Source organism: Symphodus melops, assembly GCF_947650265.1.
Source record: "Symphodus melops genome assembly, chromosome: 18".
NCBI classification, from domain to species: domain Eukaryota; kingdom Metazoa; phylum Chordata; class Actinopteri; order Labriformes; family Labridae; genus Symphodus; species Symphodus melops.
The window spans coordinates 6,411,321-6,418,775 of NC_136708.1; positions in this window are offsets into that span (position 1 = coordinate 6,411,321).

Consider the following 7,455-nt stretch of genomic DNA (forward strand, 5'->3'; position numbering starts at 1 on the left):
AAAGGAATGGCATTAAACCAAACAAAGGGCCCGTTGTGTTTTCTATGTGGTCCATCGAGAGCTCCAAGAGAGTAGCAAATGCTGAAAGAGATTATTATGTAAATGAACAAATCCATAAACTTGTGTGGTTGATTATTGATGAGTATGATTGGGAAATTAATGAGTAGACATTTTCCAGGAAAAGTACCTTTGACTAAACCAGGCCAAAAACTAGATGTAACTGCGTGTTTGGAAGTGTGCAGTTACATTTTTACTTTCTCAACCATCTATTCCACAAGAAGTTTGAGGGCACTCAGAGCATTTCGGATACATTACAACACCTTGTGTCCATGCTCCAAATGTGAGGCAGACAGGTGATGAACGTCTCAGACGGCTGCCTCCAGCGGCATGGTGAAGAATACTGATGAGCTGCTGTGACATCTGGCTGCACCAGAAGCTTTTCCCCACATTAATCAATATTTTATCCAAAGATTTTTATTTATTTTTTTGAATAAGGTGTAATTCAAATAAATCAGAATAAATCTCTGTCCACTACCTCTGTTTAGCTGATGAACATGTCCACAGGGCTGTCTTTCAAATTATCTATTCTTTTTAGGAATGCCAGGCAGCTAGAGATTCAGGCTCGAAAACTGATTCTTCACATTTAACTCAGTTTGATCCTTTAACATAAAAACCACAGAAAATCACCACTTCGTCTTATTTTAAAATAAAAAAAGACATGTCATCCATATATATCATTGAAATTTCAATTATTTGTTGAATAAACATTTTAGAAAGAAGCATAATATACGTTGATATGCAAGTATCACATTTAAATCCTCTATACTGATACTTTAAAACACTAAGCTCTTAAAAGCCTGATAGATAACATGTTATGATAAGTACATTTCTATTGTATACGTTTTTTTACCAGACAGAATGAGAAACTACACATCTGATAATCCCTTTCAACAGTATTACAGACATAATAAAAAAGCCCTGTCAGTTAGAAAGTAAATCTGAAATAACTCTGGAAACCAAGTTGAAAGTCTGACATATTTGTGAGCAATGCACAATTAGAAATCAGGACATACCAAATCTTTCACTTGAGAAGTGGAGGGAGCCACTTGACCAGTGTGGAGTGGGAATAATCAGGACTGTAATTACAGGCCACATAACAGAAAAGGTATTTCTCAGAAAGGCCAACCTTACCTCCATGATTCATTGTTGTTTCACATTAGAGTCCGAAATGCTGTCTTCTCTTCCTCTCCCACTGTCCTGCTCTTGGCCCTTTTTTCCCCTCTTCCATCCTAAATGTCAGAAAGGAAGTGCTTTGATAATAGGTGGAGGGACAGGATCTTTGCTGAACACAGTTCAGATCTAAAATCAATTTTATAAAGAGCAAAAGGTTGACGAGGAAACCTGTGTGGTGTGCTCGCCTGCTCGTGAATATAAATCATGCAATGCTAGTCAGTCCTTTCCTGCTCTCGCTCCTCAAGTCCATGCATTCCATAGGATCAGCCAAGCAATATCCAAAAATTCTTCCTCTGATGGATGCAGTGGTGGCTGGTGCATTATTCTCCAGGTTTTTTTTTTTTTAAATTTAATTCATTTGTATAGGGGAAAAATATGGAGCAAGTTAACTGGTGCCACACCCTACACCATTTTTAGTGTCAGTGAGTTTGGAATGCCCCCCCTAAAGAAGGCTAACTCTCGCTCCTCTGTTCGGGGGGTAATTTTTACAAATAGATCTACATCTAAGTACATTAGCTTGGTGTATCATTTATATTAAAATTATTTTTTTAAGGAAAAAGCTACTAAGTCAATCTTTACATTAATAGATTCAAAAGTTAGCATATCTACGGTAAAATGCTAGAGTTGTGTCATTGGATAAAGTTGATGATCTGGGAGTTAAAGGTGTCGTCATGCCATGACACCCGTCACTCATTTACACTACAGAAGTGGATCAAACGAGAATTTCAAACCCACAAAGAGATATTGCGTGACATTCTTACTATAAGGTTCAGTTTCTATAGGTCTCACCAGCATTGAAACCGATCTTTTGTATGCTACTTGTAGATTAGTTATCTCAGCTTTATTGTCCAAGAGAGGGAGGACTTAGCCCTGCTAGTCCATTCATACCCGCTGTCCCTGGATGGACGTGTGTTGTTTGTTTTTTTTGTTTTTTTAAAGAGAGCTGATACAGCTGTTGCACTTGCATGTTAAATGTAAAGTTGCAGCAAGGAGGCTGTTAGCTTGACAGCAGGTCAAAAGCTGCGTAGTACAGCCAGAAAATCCTGAAAGTGTTTAATGAGGGAATTGGAGGTGCTGAAGGAGAGATTTTCCAATCTTTGGAAGGGGGCGAGCTAATGTTGGATCTCCCTGCTGTCATTGTTTGTGTTAAGCAATCTTTGCAAGCAATCACCTGGCTGTAGCTTCATATTTAGCATGAAAATAGAATCAATCAAATAGTGAGTCTCAGTAGGAAAGACAATTTATGGGGTTTTTTTCATGACCACTGTTAGTCATAGACCTCTGTAAGAGGTCTGTCTCTTAGAGTAAAGGTTGTGTATTAGGATATAAAGAAGCAGTTTTTTTGTCTGAGTATTTAGCACCTGTTGTCAGCATCCAGGTCATAAATCTGACTAAGTATCTCTTAAGTCTCAAAGAGCTTTTATTCTATTCCACAAGTTCAACACAAATGATTCCGTGTCATTGGAGTAGACAAGACATTTTTAATAGGACATTTTTAATGACACATTCTGACATCTCTTCATTGCAGACTGAAACAAACAGTTTTCACTGCACGTCATTTTGCTACTTCTCGCCACACCAGTGAAAATGCTCCCTCCCTAAAGCAAAAGAACGAGCCTCTCCTGTTTGATAATGTAATGATAAAACGACATGTATATTATGATACGAATGTAATCGTATTTATGAATATAAACAAATATACTATGTAAATGTACCACTAGCTTAGAGACACTTTCATAAGATAACTCAGCTACTGTGTGTGTGTGTGTGTGTGTGTGTGTGTGTGTGTGTGTGCGTGTGTTTGAGAGAGGATGTATGTGTGTGTTCTGGGCGCGAGAATGACAGAGTGAGCCATAGTAGAAACTGTGAGTGCTTGTGAAAAAGCTCAGTGTGTGGTGTATATCCGGACACTTTTGCAAGTGTTTTGTACGTGTTTGTGTTTTTGTGTTTTGTATTTGTATCATTTTGTGTATCAAGAGATGCCTCATAGTAGTTTAAGTTTGTAAAAATGAAGCACTGAGTATTATCACCCACACCTACACTTGCTTTCGTGGTCCGCTGGCGTACAGTAGCCTATGTACTGTCTCCAATATGGGATGTGCTGTTTTGTTTGCTGTAGCCTCTTGTTGCAGTTCTACAAATAATACTCACACATAGTGATTAGTTCAGGCAGCCTCAGTCTGTGGTTGCTGAGAAGTTATGGGCAGGAGAAGCCCGAGGTCTGAGGAGAGGAGTATCAGTGATAAACATAATAATTTAACTGTCCTGTGTCACAGTGTCACCCAGTGGATGGAGGTAGGAAGTCACTCTACTGTACAGCTCTCCTTTGCTTATTGTATGATAATTGTGCCTCAAGATCAAAACTGGAAATGTTTTCTGATGTAAAGAAATCGAGAGCATTCTGTCCCTGAAAAATGAGACCTGAAATCTGAAAGTGGAGAAAGATTGTTTAGACTGGATTTAAAAAAAAAAAAAACAACAACAAAAATTATGCTGAGAACAGAACTCATTGTTTGTATGTTTTTTGTTCTATAGCAAATGATTAGATTATTTTAACACTTTTAAATCCCCATGTTTCTTCTACTGTGAGGTAACAATTTGTAAAAATTAGATGATATCAGCAGTGAGTCGTGACTTAGCCTCCAAAAGCAAACCCACTTGCCCACTTCCAACACAGTGGAGAATTTAACAGCTAAAGAGTAAAATATGTCTTTAAAAGCAACAAAAGCAAAATGTATTTTGGCTTTTGCCTAGGAGCTTATCAGCTTTAAAACAATTTGTCATTTCCTTGTTGAAGTATGAAAAACTACAAAAGCCCCAAGCAAACATGCATCAATACTTACTTACTTAGAAAACAACTTACTTGGGACGACTTTTTTGGGGGGGGTTTGTCAGTGAGCATAAAATATATTTATGTGATTGATTTTCTCCACTTTCTGATTTTTTTGCTCCCATTGAAGGGAAAACAGAAATATGAGATTAAATTTGTTAAACGAGAACAAATGTCTTGTAAATTCTGTTGAGTGTGCACTTAATCACCCCTCAAAGTATTTTGTTGCCTCATGTTAGGACTCAATGTATGTTTTGTAACAGGCTTAATCATCCTACTTGATGTAAAGCAGTGTGCAGTTAAAAATAATAAAAAATACATAAAAAATACAACCTTTTAATGACAAAAGATTGGCTCACAAAGTGGCTTCTTAGTGTGTTGGTCTTCACACTCCTCTGCTTATTTGATTTTGTCCGTCCTAATTAGCAAAGGTTCAGAGTGAGGGGGATGCTTTGGTTTTCACATTTTAATGATTTATTTAACTGCTTCCTCACTGAATGTTTTCCCTCATGCAGTTTTAAATTACAAAAATAAATTGGCAAAATAAATAATTTCCTTTGTATAATTTCTGTGCCAAAGATGGAATGATGTCATCAGAGAGGAGTGAGTGAGAAATGCTAAGGTGGAATCAGTTGAAGTTCAAAATAAAGAGATACTATATTGATGTCATGTAATGCAGTTCATCAGCTGTCGGTCTTCAGAGAACTTGAGACAGATGCATTGAGCTTCGTTACGTGAATATCAACACAGATGTTCTTGCATTTTTTGAGGGGGATCATTTGTGCTCAGTGGTGCAATATAATTCTATTCTTCAACATTTTCTCTGTGATGTTCATGTAAATGTCTACTGTCCCAGTTGATCATTTTGCTTTTTTTGTTTTTGATTTCAATATTAGGATCATAGAACAAAGACAATGTAATTATTTTTGTTACATAGAATAAAATTAATTGATGTTGAACAGTGCCTGTTGTTTTGTTGTCTTCTTGCCTTGGCCATCTTGACACATTGAAATGTATTCACACACAAAACGGTGAGTCAAGAATATGAGTCACCGTCTATGATGTCACATTGCTGCAATGAGGTCACCATTCATGCTGTTCTCATGGTTACCACACTGAGGCCACCAGGCAAGGAGATGAGTGCGTAAACATACACACAAAAAAAATATGCAGCTAACCATATTCAGACTAACACACACACACACACACACACAGAGTCACAGCTCACTGTGAAGTGTAATAATTGCAGAAATTAATTTAGCTTCCGGTATCTGCAGTCTTTACTATTTACTCAACCCCACAGTGATGGAGAAAACATGCCTTGAAAAACATGACTCATGTAGATAAAGCTTTCATATAATTATGGTTATACCATGAGAGCTGGAAACACAGAGTCATTTTAACGGAGAGTAAATAATTTAGATTTCCATTTTTTCAAATGTTTTTTTAAAGGATGGTACAGTTTTATTGTTGGCCTTGTGTAGGTTGTGTTTTCTAATAAGCCAAATATCAGTCTAAAATAAAAGTACTAATGTGTATAATTTCCGATTCCACCTCGTTGTTTTGTTGTTTCTATTCATTTCTCAGTTCAAAGGATGTGGGCTAAGTCATTGTTTCCATTGCCCCGACCCCAGCCACCCATCAAGGATCGATAAAAAACTATTCTGAGCTTCACAGCATCAGCCTTCAGCTCGGCAGAGAACCACAAATCACAAATGAGCATACAGAGAAACAGTGAATCACACTGCAGCAATAGAGGTCATGCTTGACAGTTGCAGTTTGCAGTGTGACCACAGGATGGGGCTGTTGCCTCACACACGCCTGACTAAATATCCTTCAACCTCTGTCATTTAGTGTCATTCTGACGTATTTGTGTACATGTTAGAAGCAAACGGAACACAAGAGAAGGAGAGAAAGCTCAATACATTTATATTTTCTTGGTTTGGTGAAAGGAAAGAGACAGAAAATAGGATTCAACTAATCATTACATTTAGCCACACTGACCGAGCTGTGACCCATTAAAGGGCGGACAGAGAGACTGCTAAGCAGCCTATCTTCCTGCTGGGAATGTGTACCTAAATCAGTACAAAAGCAGTGAGGACAGAACATAAAGGTAAAGTAGCTACAAAAATCCAACAAGACTAAGGCAGAAGGGTAAAAATTCTTAATAACTTCATGGATGAAAATGTTCCAATATCATGAGTGGAACAGAAAACATTTTGTGGTTACTCATCCTGGCATCAGCTTCTATGAATTGGCAAAGCAATAGCCTTATAGACCATTAAAAGAGACATGACCTGAAGTAAGTAGTGTCGTATGGCTCATAATGTACTTTTAGTATCCACATGCATTAGTGTGTACAGTGCAAAGTAACCTGGGCTCTGTGTTTTTTAACTGCATCCAACCCCTTGAGTATTTGTCAAATTTAAAAGCTTTATTGGGGCTTGTGCTAACAATCCAACAAATAAACTGTCAATGAGAAAAGTAGACTGTGCACCATTTAGCTGCACACACAGCTGCATTGCGTTTTTCATTCTGAAGACACCTTGTTCAAGCTCCAGTTGAGTCTTTAGCTGATTGTAAAAACAAAATGAAAATAATACAGTGTATTAGATTAACAGTGTGGTACAGAGAGCTTTTTTTTCACATCCAATGGCAATGATTCTTTACAAAGGATATATTTGACTATTCAAAGAAAGCAGGAAGATTTTTCATCAGAAAATCCAGCAATCTGATAAATAATGTCACTAAAGGGGTTGCTAAATCTAACTCAAACTGTGAGTGCCTTACAAGAGTGTTTTTTTTAAGATGGGGGGGGGGGCGATTTTTATAATTAAAATATTTATTTTGCAAAGCCATAATTGAAACATGACTTTTATAGCGGAGGCATTTTTCTGTCGCGAGGTGTCTGCCTCTGTGCTGTGCTTAACATGCCTGAGTGAAGACACTAATGGCCCCGAGTTTGACTGGGTGTACAACCTTGGGTTTAAATGAAGGTTACATCCATTATCGGAGTCCATTTCCTGATCAACATTTACCTGGTCCACACTCTCTCTCTCGCTCTCTTTCTTTCAACTGACTATCTCAGCAGACAGAGATGTTCTTATCCTCTGTAGGTACAAATTTTCCTTTTGTTACATCCCAAGTATTTAATGACTCATCAACATGAATAGTTTCTTTAAATCTACCTTTTAGATTTTTTTCACACTGCAAGCAGAACCTGTCTCTAGATATACACATAGTCGAAATAAGATAAACCTGACTTAATATTTAATGATCCTTCACAACACAAGCATGTTTCCTAAATGTGAGACACTTAGTCAGTCATAAGTTTCACAGTCCAATCAATTGATGGTATTACAAAAGAGTGCTTTTCTTTAGATGTTTTTGGT